General features: G+C 34.3%; 1 long non-coding RNA gene across 2 annotated transcripts in view; it reads right to left on the bottom strand.

Moving 5' to 3' along the window:
* The window catches only part of LOC309651652, a 647,179-nt gene that overhangs the window by 358,343 nt on the left and 275,488 nt on the right, over positions 1-13,348 (bottom strand). For both annotated transcript variants that reach the window (XR_014258279.1, XR_014258280.1), the window contains exon 4: positions 3,304-3,355. This is a non-coding gene — a long non-coding RNA (uncharacterized lncRNA). The remainder of the gene's footprint in view (positions 1-3,303; positions 3,356-13,348) is intronic.

Raw genomic sequence — 13,348 nt, 5'->3', positions numbered from 1 at the left:
CTGAGAGCTGGCTCAGACAGACCCTGCCGGAGCCCCGTAGGAGCAGAGGGTGACCTCCCACTCACGCTTCTCTTGTCCCTTGCTGGACCAGAGACCACAGGACATACTGAGATGCCTCCTTCCAGGACTTCTCCTTGGGGTGGTTTGTTACCCCCTTTCCTATTTTCTCCATTTTGACTAACCCGTGCTGCGTGCTAATTGTGTGCAAAAACCACAGTGATTAATGGCCGTGCTTTATCTCCAATCCTGTGATTTTTCTACCTGACCTTGCCACTGGGCCCTGTGACAGAGAAATGGAATTATGCATGTGAAAAACTGTATGATTTAGTTTTTTTTACATGAAGAGTAGACAGTTGTTTCAAGTTTATAGGACAGTCAATAAATGCCTCTCTTCTCTTTACTTTCTTTCTCCTCTCCCCTAATAAAATCACAGATTATTTTTCTAATCCTCCAAACACTGACCATCATCACACGCTTCATATGGTCACTTAATATTACCAGTTATTACAAGCAGGTTAATATGTAAACATGAACAAAACAAGCAAACAAAAAACAGGTACCTAAAAGATGTTACAGGTTATAGAACATGGAATTTCATAAAGGCCAATAAATGACAGATAGTCATAGACGACTGTTTGTACTCACCTTGGGTCTTCAGAGGAAAAGGTGTGAGGAATGAAATCTTTACAGACGCTGCCGTGAAAACTTACCTGCAGTTTCACTGAAAGTATAACTTTGTTAAAGCTTGTGTTTCCAACCCAGCACAGAAGGGGCAGCACCATCCACAAAGTAATACAGACAGACTCTGGGATCCCCTGTTTTGTATCCCATTTCTTCATCTCATATCCTCCAGACGTTCACACCATCTGGTAATTCTACTGCCCAATTTCACAAACATTTTTCTAGTTAGAACTTGATCATCTCTGGGCCAAGACTCTTTCAGACTCTTTTCCTATCCTTTATTTTCTACCTTGTCACCGAAAGGATTGTGATTTTTAATCTCTCTGTAATATTGTAACATCCAAAGTAGCTTTTAATTTTTCTATGTTATGCTTTGTTGAATGATTACAAATAGCAAAACACTGTGCTAAATAAGTCCCCCAACACACATTACTCCATGCAATTGTCACAATAATTCTAAGTTGGATACCCTTATTTACCACACTTGCAGTAAATGCGAGAGCCAGAATCCCAAAGAAATACTGTGCCACTTTGAAATCAAGTAGCCTCTTGGTAAATATTTGATGACGCTCAAATGTCTTTACCATGAACTCACCAGCACCCTCACAACTCTTGATTAATGAAATAAGGAGAAAGGAAGGCATTTGCCAAGTAATAATCAACACAGAACTTCCCTTTTCACCTAAACCATCTATAAGGAATCACAGGAGCAGTTTTGTGGCTGATAAAGTAGATTTTTAAAAAAAGTAGAAAGAAACAAAAAAGCAAAGATATTCTAAACACTGGTTGAAGGCAACAGTTTTAAAAGCCAGACCATCAGGAAATCAATGTGAGAACACAAACCATAAAACACTATCTTTATATTTCCCTGTATTTTCAACAAAGTGGGACACTGTATTAGTCATCATGAATTTTAAATGTATTTTGCACAACATTTTGTATAAATCCATTCTAGATAATGCTCAAAGTCTGTTTGAATCCCAGAAAAGTTAAAGAGGACATCCATGATCATATGTTCTTTGAGAGAAGCTACCGTGTCAGATACATGGTGCTATTTCCTGGGATCCTTACACCAGTATTTGCCAATGGTCTTACTTGCAATATTAGTTCCATGTTGTATTTATATGTATTTAAAGAATTTTAAAAAGGATTTGTTGTTGATGTATTGTAAGTCTAGGAAACAACATATCAGGGCAGAGCTTCTCACACATCCGTATGCCATGGATTAAATCAGAGTGAGATTTGGAATACCTTAGCCCTTTGGGTGCCTAATATTGTGAGGCCATAGACAAAGGTGACCAGCTTCATTTACATATCCCATAATGCTGAACAAACTGTGATTTTCCAAGAGTGCCAGAATGTGAAAAAGGCTGCAAGCATTCAGTTAGGTTTTTTGTTTCAAGAAGCAAACATCACCTCTTGGTAAACTGATCAAAAAAAGGAAACTTATTGTTGATAATACAAACAAACATGCATATAATGGGTGAAAATACACACTGTCAAAGATAGTGGAGTTCCATTTAAAGGCATACAGTCCTGGTGGTCATAAGCAGCCAGATCGGCACTACTCGGGTTAAAGGAAAATAGGACTTTGGGCTGTTAGTAGTGGTTTTGTTTTATTTTGATTTGATCAAGTTCAATTGCTTTACTTAATTTTCTAAATTTTTAATCTGTATTATAAATCATACAAGAAACATATATGAATTTTCTATACGTGATCAAAAACAGTAGGTACTTGATCACAGAACCTTTATTCACAGTTCATTTCAAAGAACCAAAGCTCTACAAAGCATATTTTTGTTAATTTGTTTTATAACTAAATTTGCTTAAAAGACCTATTCTTATACACTTCAAATGCATCTAAATAAAGCTAAAAAACAGAGAGATGCAGAAACATAACTAACAATTTTAACAAGAAGTAAATTATCAGGACTGAAGTTGGTAATCATCACACCTTCACTTTTGTATTAATTAACTTTTTTAACTGTGAGAAATTGGAGCGACAACGAGAAGAGATGAAAACTCTAGGTCTATGCTTTAAGCACAGTGGCTGCCTAACAAATGGAACGGTTTAAATTCTTTAATTATCATAAAGACTACCAGAACTCAGATTCCACCTGAAACACCCTTGCATTTTAAACATATATTAAAAGCAAAAGACGAACACTAGTAAGGTGAAAACGTATTCATATTGGCTCATGTTTCTCCCTGATTTTTCCCATCCGTGGAAAGGTTACCACCAACCTCTGAGTTGCTCAATCGAGTAACTACTCTTTGGGGGTGCGCTCATCTCCCCGAACCAGTTCTAAATCACTTTCTGTTTACTCCACCTCCAATAACACGTTAAATTTATGCAATTCCCTGTATTTTCTAGTTTGAAAGAGTAATAGAGTACTAATCTACCCAAGGTAAACATTATTTCAGACAGACTTTCCATAATAATAATAATAAAACAGGAAATATGCCCAAAACACATTTTTAGAGGTAGAGATAACCTTTCTAATTTATAGACTGAATGGGTGACATGTGAACAGGTTATAATTTAAAAAAATAGTTCGGAACCTTAGCAGCCTGGTTCAAATAATTATCACCTGTCCTCCACCTCTGTGGGGGTCTACTCACCAGTTTCCCACTGAATCTCAAGTCTTCTTTTAGAGTAATCTCCACACAGGATCTAAATCAAAAAAGCAAATAATAGGCTTAAAAATCTTCCTGCTGTAAAACTTTCAATCCCATTTCAATACTTTTTAAAGTCAAAATCAGGGCTTCCTATTATGACCTGTAATGCCACCTTCTGTGCTTTGTTCTTTATTGTATCTTTGGCCTTAACCTACTGCCCTCTTCCCAGAATATATAGCAAGTTCTTTCCTACCTAGGACTTCTGCACATGTTCATTAGGGAGGGATTTAGAATGCTCTTCACCTGCTGGGTGCAAGTCTTGCTCTCTTCATCGGTCAGGTCCCAGTCTCAACATTACTCTTCCTTTCAGAGTTTTGACCGAGAATCAAAATGACTTTCCCTTCTTTCAGGCCCTCAATATTCACTATTAACACACCTACTTTGTTTCCTTCATAGATTTTCAGAATGTATAGATTATATAATTTTTTATTACTTGTCTCCCATAGTAGATGCATCTTATGGAAACAGACTCTTTATTTTCTTTATTCATAACTGTGCACTCTGTGTCTAGTTACTTGTCTTTCATCTAGCAGGTCTCAGTACATATTTGTTAAATGAATTAGTGATTGATTATTGGGTCACTGTTGTCCTCATATTTATTTTTCAAAGGAAAGAGGGTATTTTAAGTTTCCTGGACCCAATTCCAATGGGTGTGTGTGGGGCAGAGAGGCAGTCTTCCTCACACCACAAGCAATCCTCAGACACCATCATCAGGATGCAGAGGTTCCATGTTCTCTGGAGGTGCCACTCTCCCAGAATCTCCATGCATTCACCAACCTGGAAGCTCTCTGAACCCTCTCCTTTTGGGTTTTTATGGAGGCTTCATAACATAGTCATGAACAATTAAATCATTGGCCATTGGCAATCAATTCAACTTCCAGCCCCTCTCCATACCTAGAGATTGGGGGTGGGATTGAGACTGAAAATTCCAACCCTCTAATCACCTGGTTGGTTCTCCTGGCGACCAGCCCCCATCCTTAGGTGATCTAGGGGCTTTCCAAAAGTCACCTTATTAAAGTAACAAAAACCATCATTCTGTCTCTCATCACTTAAGAATTTCCAAAGGTTTTGGGATCTCTGTGCCAGAAATGGGGATGAAGACCAAACACATATTTATTATAAATCAAAATATCACAGAGGGCTTATCTTACTGCTACTTTTCATTGCTGTAAGAAATGAAATTCCTGGGCTTCCCTGGTGGCGCAGTGGTTGAGAATCTGCCTGCCAATGCAGGGAACACGGGTTCGAGCCCTGGTCTGGGAAGATCCCACATGCTGCGGAGTGACTAGGCCCGTGAGCCACGACTGCTGAGCCTGCGCGTCTGGAGCCTGTGCTCCGCAACAAGAGAGGCCATGACGGTGAGAGGCCCGCGCACCGCGATGAGGAGTGGCCCCCACTTGCTGCAACTGGAGAAAGCCCTAGCACAGAAACGAAGACCCAACACAGCCATAAATAAATAAATAAAATTAAAAAAAAAAAAAAAAAAGGAAATGAAATTCCTGACAAATGCCTGTTCTCATTATATAATTTACTCAAATGATGGCAAAGTGGATTTCTTGCTAGGTGTTAAGCTCCTGAGGGAATTGGGCTATGTGTTTCTCTCCGTGCTAGTAGGTAGTAATAATGACAGAAAATGCTTTGATGCTATCTTAATTTCACTCTTATAAGTCATTTCCAATGAGGAATCCTCCAGAAAATTATCAATTTACCCTGCTTTCAGGTCATAATAAATGCTATGTTACATCTACTTTAAAATACCTCATAGGAAAGTATGTAATAAAATACCAATCCCTTCCTTGTCTTCTCTCTTGGAGAGATGTTGACTTTTATACATTTGACAGTACATTCCTGCTGCTTTCCAAACACCATTCAATTAAGAAACCTTCCCAGCTGGCATAGCCAATAAATACTTGAATTTTTCTAAATGTTTTTTGGGATCTTTCTTTAGCCCCAAGACCTCCAGTTTTCACAATATTGTCATTTGAATGTGAGTTTCTTTTCATAGCCTTAGCAAAAGAAATAAAATGCACATTATTTTTTTTTAGATTACACTTTTCCAAAAATAGTGTGTAGCAAAAAAGAAAAGAATATGTCTTGAAATTATTCAGCAATCACTTTAAAAATGCTTATATGTAAATCTATGTTTTGGAAGATATTTATAAAATAATTCAATTAACTTTGGTTATAAATACACATTTAAATAAATGAGTTGTTAAAATACAGAATATCATTTTGCTTCCATTAGAACATAATAAAGTTTGCTGTTTTACATAAATTTGATGCTGGGGACATCTTTTCTTATCTAGGAATAAAACATAAATGACATAGTAATATAAGAATGTTGAAACATAAAGCAACTAGAAATTTTATTGTTCATTAATAATAAATTACTTATCTTGGTGATTTTATGAAAGAATATTTAAATGATTTTATATATTTTATGAAACTCAAAAGGTCTGAATCATCTGTGAGCAACAGTAAAACAACTACAAGAGGTAAAGATTTGCTGATCCTTCACTCTATAGTTACTCTAACAAAGTACCACCAACTGGGTGGCTTAAACAACAGAAATTTATTGCCTCACAGTTCTGGAGGCTGGAAGTGCAAGATCAAGGTGTCAGCAGAGCTGGTTCCTTCTGAGGGCTGTGAGAGAAAATCTGTTCCAGGCCTCTTGACTGGTTTCGGGTGGTTTGCTGGCAATCTTTGGCATTTCTCGGCTTATAAGAAGCATCACTTCGATCTTCACTTGCCTTCATTTTCATGTGATGTTTTCCCTGCATACAAGTCTCTATGCACAGTTTTCCCCAGTTTTATAAGGAGAGCAGTCATATTGGATTAGGGTCCACCTTGATGACCTCATCTTAACTGTTACATCTGCAATGACCATATTGCCAAATAAGGTGACCTTTTGAGGTACTGGGGATTAGAACTTCAACATGTGAATTTTTGTAGGGACATAATTCAACCCATAACTCTTACTATATGTTAAGCATTTGCCTATCATTTCTTCATTTAATCCCCACACTAGCCCTGTAAGAGGTGTCATTATTTCCAATTTAGGGTAGAGAAAACAGACTTCAGTAGGTTAAGTAAATTAAATTTTCCAGTCACACACATCTGGCAAATGCCAGATCCAGGAGTTAAAACCAGACTTAAAAACCCAAGCCCCAAGTCTTTAGAATGACATTTTTTTTCCCCTTAACATCTTTATTGGAGTATAATTGCTTTACAATGGTGTGTTAGTTTCTGCTTTATAACAAAGTGAATCAACTATACATATACCTATATCCCCATATCTCTTCCCTCCTGTGACATTTTGAAACTTCTAAACAAAATACAACTTTCAAACCAGTTTCATTGCTGACATATGTCTGAAAGTAGCGATATGTATTCTCAAAAGTAATTATTTAAAAGGAAGGTTATATTTATAGCATTATTTATGGTGACAGTCTCAGAGGTGTATATTATCTTCAAACTCATCAAGATGTATATACACTATACATGAACAACTTTTTTGTATGTCAACCATACCCCAATAAAAAAGAAGTAGTGCAACAGGGAAAAATAAACAGCAATGAGTTATAAGAAAAAAAGAAAAAAAAATGACAGGGGTAGAGAAATTGCATGTAGCATTTACAAAGAAATATTGTTACTTATAACTCAAAGATTTTTTTTTTCTTTTTTGACGGCTTCTCTGCTGCATATGGATAAGCAGTAAATAGAAAGTAATATCCAAACTTGGTCTTCCTAAGTCATAACTCAAAAGACACTAGTGAAACAAAGATACAAGCTTACAAATGTCTTATGAAACCTCACCTCTAATCCAGGCATCTCTTCTGTGACTTCATCTTTCAAATTTTGGAATAATAAATTCCTTTGGAATCAAATTTATGATATGGAAAAATACCTAGTATATCCCATTATAAAGCCTTTTCAATCCATTAACTTCTATTATAAATATGGGATATTCATATCTTGAAAGTATGTATAACTTTGCTTGATATGATCACATTATGTATGTGTGCATATATAAATTTGATTGGGGGGAGGGTTGCTAGCAACATTTTGATTGTGATTTACATTTACTTTCCCTATAATTTTTTTCTCATCTTTTAGTTCTCAAAAATCCAAATTGGTAGTCAAATTCTGGAATGTTCCCTCAACCTCATGGCTATAAATATTAAAACAACATACTTCCCTGGTCCTATGCTAAAATTTACTGAAAACAAGAAAAACTAACTTAACTGCCTGCTCCGAAAAATACTTGCTCTTGTAGATAAGATTAAAGGAAGCAAAATAGCTTGTTTATCAAGACTAATGGCTGCTCTTCAAGACTTACTCAAGAGCCTCCCTCTACTGTGCCCATCAATCTAAAGCTTTTATATCATAATTTCTGTCCAGTTCCAACGAGTTTCAAGTCTTTGAAGAACTGCCTTAAAAATCACATATCCCATAGCTAAAAACAGTATAAATATCTTCTCCTGATTTTCCCCTTCTGAGACACTACTAAGACGATGTCAAGGTGATATTCTATTTTACTGCAATAACTGTAATGAACTTAACCTCTTTGTAACAAAATTTTCTGGTAGTTTTTTGTAGAGTTGATAGTCAGCAAATGAAAACAGAACATCTGGAAATATGTAAACTTCTATTTGTAATAATGGTGGTTGTGGTAGTAATAGTAGGTATAGTAGAAGCAGCGCAGAAGTAGAAACCATACTGGCAATAGCAAGTGCTTCACATGCATTCCTATTAAATTAGTATTATGAGATTCATACAAGCCACACAGTTTTTCAAAAAGAAAAAAAAATATTATTGATTTGATATATGTTTTCAGATTCTCTATATAGGATACATCCAATAATTTGAAAACTGTTATTAATTCTTTTGGAATCTTAGGAGACTGATACAATTAAAGTAATGATAAAAAGTATGTAGATTCTTAAGGTATATAGAGTTCTTTATTTTCTTCCTTTGTTTTAAGATTCCAAGAAAAAAAACTTAAGTAAGTAAAATTATGCCTATTTAAAAAACACAAAACCCAAGACTCAGAGGAATTAAAGTTCATTTAGGGACTACTTGAATTAAATCCTTAAAAACTCATGTTCATTACCCCATGCCAGATTCTCCCTTCAGTATGATAGTGAAGCAACAATTTACTACCTGAAATGACATGTTTTTTAATATACTGTAGCATTTTTTATAAAGTAAAATAGCACACTAACACATTTGTACACTTCATTATATCTTAAAATAAATTTTGCATTTTCAACATATTTTTATTAGTGCTTATTTCATCTTGAGATCACCTGTTTATATATTTGTTCCATTTATCTCTTTGTGGTTGGAGATTGTATACCATTCATTTTTATATCTCTTTCCCTGAATGATGTCTGGAAAATAGGGACATAATAGGGAGATGTATAAATCAGTTGAATGAATGAATGAATGAATGAATGAGCAGGAGTTCTGAAAAACTGCATGGTTAATTACACAGTACATTTATTTTTTAAAAAGAACTCTGAATATTTTGTACATGAAATATAATAATTTCCTAATTAATTTTTCATATTGGTTTTTTTATAGTGAGCTCCTGTACTTCATTTCCCTTCATCATGCAATGGTATTTTGTTATGCATGTTTTACTAGAAAATAAACTAGGCCAGAGTGACGAATCAAAAAAGCAAATATACTCCTCACTACAATAAAAGGGATATATTATAATTCCTAGTTCAGGCTAACTCCAGTTAATTTGTAAACTGAGCATAATGAGACATTCATGATGGTTCTACAATTATTCTGTTTGTGAAGCAAATATATCAACTCTTGTACACTTCATATGAACATTACAGCATAATTAAGGACGGGACCTACAACATTAAATAACCCAGAACTCTAGGGTAACAAGAAATGTCATGCGTTCCTGCTGGAAAGTAGTCAGACATTGGCCAATACTTACAATTTTAAATTCTAACTTTTTAAAAAATCCTTCTGGAACATCTAGAATTATCTCAAATTGTAATGATAATAGCAGAGATCCTGATCTTGTTCCATACTTCAGAGAAAATGCCTTTTTAGTTCACTAGTAATTTTCATGTTTAATTTTGTCTTGAGATTCTCTTTATCATTTAAAAAATGCTTTTGATAACTTGTTTATGAAAAATTTTAATCACAGTGAATATTGTTTATTTTTCTCTTCAACAAAAGTTTTTTTGGTATCTGTCTACATAATCATAGTTTCTCTCATTTGACCTACCCTTGACATGGTTTGTGTTAATAGACATCTTAATTTGGAACCATTCTAAAAGATCTGAGGTGAATCCCACTTCATCATATAAATCATGTGTGCTTTCTTGTTAATGCTTCATTATCAGAATTTGTAATCCAATAAAGTAGGAATCTTTTCTTCTTTTTCTAGTTTGGAATTATTTATAAAATAGAAATTTTATTTTTTCAATAGTATAAAATTCATTATCTCTAAAAGAATGCTCAGCCCAGAAAATTTCTCAAATAATACACTGATGCATCTTTCAGTATATTCCCTTGTCACTGATCTAGTCAGGTGTTCTAAATCTTCTTGAATTATTTTTAACAATTTATTTCACCCATAAACTCATCCATTTTATCAACATTTTCAAATAGTTTTGTTGTACATCGTATTCTTTCAAAATTTAAAGTAGTGCTTTAGGTTTATCTTTTTGTTTTTTTTTAATTTAATGTTAGATGGTTGTGCTTTTCTATATTTTCTGGATTAGATATTTTTATTAATTTTATTATTTTTTCCACAAGCAACCAATTCTTTAATTTATCAGTTCTTCTATTTTGCTTTTTTCTAATGTATCTTTCTATTTACTTTTTTATTTTGGTAGGTATGTATATATGTATGTATGCATACATGTATTTTTTGATATTATATAGTAAAGTTGTAAAGAGCATTGGAATAAGGTTGAGTTTGAAGTGCACCATTACTTGTTAGCTATGTGACCTTGCGTGATTGTTCAATCTTCCTAATATCACAGTTCTTTCATATACATAATAGAAATAATAACGTTTTTCTTATAAGCCTATTATGAGAAGTGCATGAGATAAGACATGCAGGGCAAGTGGAATATATTTGACATATAATAAATGGTCAAAAAACTGCAATCATATTTACCTTCCTCCTGCTTTTTAAAAAGTTATTTTTCTGACTTTTAAGTTTGAACACATTTCAATTTATATTTTACATGTCTCTTCCTTCTTAGTTTAGATCACTCTATTGTCACTTTTTCTTTAAGGTCATCATCTCTGAGCCTCAGCTCCTTACTCTCAGGTAGAATTAAGCACTCATTTCCCTGATTCCCCAAGGAACAGGGTATAGTAGTATACCTTACTCATACTTGTATGGCAAAAGTATGTGCAAGACTTTATTCTCCTTTTAATAATAAAGGTTTTTTAATCCTTTAATAAATAGAAATAAAATATTTTGGAGCAATGGTTTTATTTTATTCAGTTTTACAACCCTAGAATGAAACCTAATTACTCATATATAGACGTACCCTAAATATAACACTGGTTAAATAATGGACCAATGATTTTCCCTACTGACTTAGGGTAACAATAATAGATATAGATATATCAAAGTGATACAGATATGGGTAAAGTGTAATTATTTTATAACACATTTACTATTTAATGAAACAAAATTAAGGTTACTGTAAGTTGAATTTTGGTGTAAATTCCTAGTGTGTAAATAAATAGACATCTTGATGTTCTTTTAAGAGCCTTCATTTCAAAATGTATTAAAAAATACTATAATATCTATGTCATGTTTTTTACCCATGTCAGAGCAAATAGACATAAATTAGAGAAATGCTTTATGATAGTCCCTCAAGGTCTCTTAGAATGAGGCTCTAAATATTCCCAGGCCAGATTGATTCTTTGTGTTCTGCCCAAAATGTATGCTGTATTAAATCTTGTTATTTTTTTTCTCCAAATAATAAATTGAACTCTTAATATTTGCTGATGTATGTCTGGACAGCTATCGGTTTATAATTTTTTTTATTAATAGGAGCATGGTCCTGAATGTTCAGTATCTATATTTTGATTTAGTTAAGTGTATAATACAGAAATTAAATAATAGATCTTAGATAACATTTTCAACCATTTATATATATGATTTTTGACCTAAGTGTCACTGAAATGCAAGTCAATAAAAACAGCTATAACATATTAAATAAATGCAGTGGTTATAGATTAAACCATTTTTGGATCATTGATGCTAGCTCACAAGTTATGATGAAGTATTGATTTCTTACTATCATAGCAGATAGAAACTGGAATATGTATTGTCAAGCTACTAAAAATACTCTTAGTTTATGTATCTTTAAGACTATAACAATTATAAAGTTGTAAACTCCAATTAGTTTAAGTCGATTTTTCTATAGAAATACAGAACTATTCATGTCACATGCCAGAACATTAAACTAATAAAAATCTCACATTAGCCTATTGAGTTTCTGGAAAGCTTTTATAGAACAGAATAACCTACAGTTATAAAATGCTACTTATTAGAACAAAAATATGGATGACTGATAAGTTTTTAACATATTACACAAAACATTCAATATCACTGAGCAATACCCTCAGAATGGGAGAAAATATTTGCAAATGAAGCAAATGACAAAGTATTAATCTCCAAAATATACAAGCAGCTCACGCAGCTCAATAACAAAAAAACAAACAACCCAACCCAAAAATGGGCAGAAGACCTAAATAGACATTTCTCCAAAGAAGATAAACAGATTGCCAACAAACACATGAAAGAATGCTCAACATCATTAATCATTAGAGAAATGAAAATCAAAACTACAATGAGATATCATCTCACACCGGTCAGAATGGCCATCATCAAAAAATCTAGAAACAATAAATGCTGGAGAGGGTGTGGAGAAAAGGGAACCCTCATACACTGTTGGTGGGAATGTAAATTGATACAGCCACTATGGAGAACAGTATGGAGGTTCCTTAAAAAACTACCGACAGAACTACCATACAACCCAGCAATCCCACTACTGGGCATATACCCTGAGAAAACCATAATTCAAAAAGAGTCATGTACCAAAATGTTCATTGCAGCTCTATTTACAATAGCCAGGACATGGAAGCAACCTAAGTGTCCATCAACAGATGAATGAATAAAGAAGATGTGGCACATATACACAATGGAATATTACTCAGCCATAAAAAGAAACAAAATTGAGTTATTTGTAGTGAGGTGGATGGACCTAGAGTCTGTCATACACAGTGAAGTAAGTCACAAAGAGAAAAACAAATACCGTATGCTAACACATATACATGGAATCTAAGGAAAAAAAAAAAAAAAGGTCATGAAGAACCTAGTGGCAAGACGGGAATAAAGACACAGACCTACTAGAGAATGGACTTGGGGATATGGGGAGGGGGAAGGGTAAGATGTGACAGGGTGAGAGAGTGGCATGGACATATATACACTACTAAATGTAAAATAGATAGCTAGTGGGAAGCAGTCGCATAGCACAGGGAGATCAGCTCGGTGCTTTGTGACCACCTAGAGGGGTGGGATAGGGAGGGTGGGAGGGAGGGAGACACAAGAGGGAAGAGATATGGGAACATATGTATATGTATAACTGATTCACTTTGTTATAAAGCAGAAACTAACACACCATTGTAAAGCAATTATACTCCAATAAAGATGCTAAAAGAAAAACAAAACAAAAAACAAAAGGAACCATATTCCCATCCCGAAGATAATCTTCTGTATCAGACAAGGTTCTTAGTTACCACGGCTGCAAACATCACAGGGCACTAATGACAGAAACTCTTTCTCCAACAATGCCTAGACAGCATCAATGCCATTTCTGCATCAGGGACTTAATCTGACAACCAACCACTGTTCTCTGACCTCCGACTTCCCTGACCTCCCAGAGCCACGTAGCTCTGAGGCTACTCATAAAAGCAAAGTGGAAGT

Source organism: Balaenoptera physalus (assembly GCF_965194825.1).
Source record: "Balaenoptera physalus genome assembly, chromosome: 21".
NCBI lineage: Eukaryota > Metazoa > Chordata > Mammalia > Artiodactyla > Balaenopteridae > Balaenoptera > Balaenoptera physalus.
This window is presented reverse-complemented; position numbering and strand designations above follow the sequence as displayed.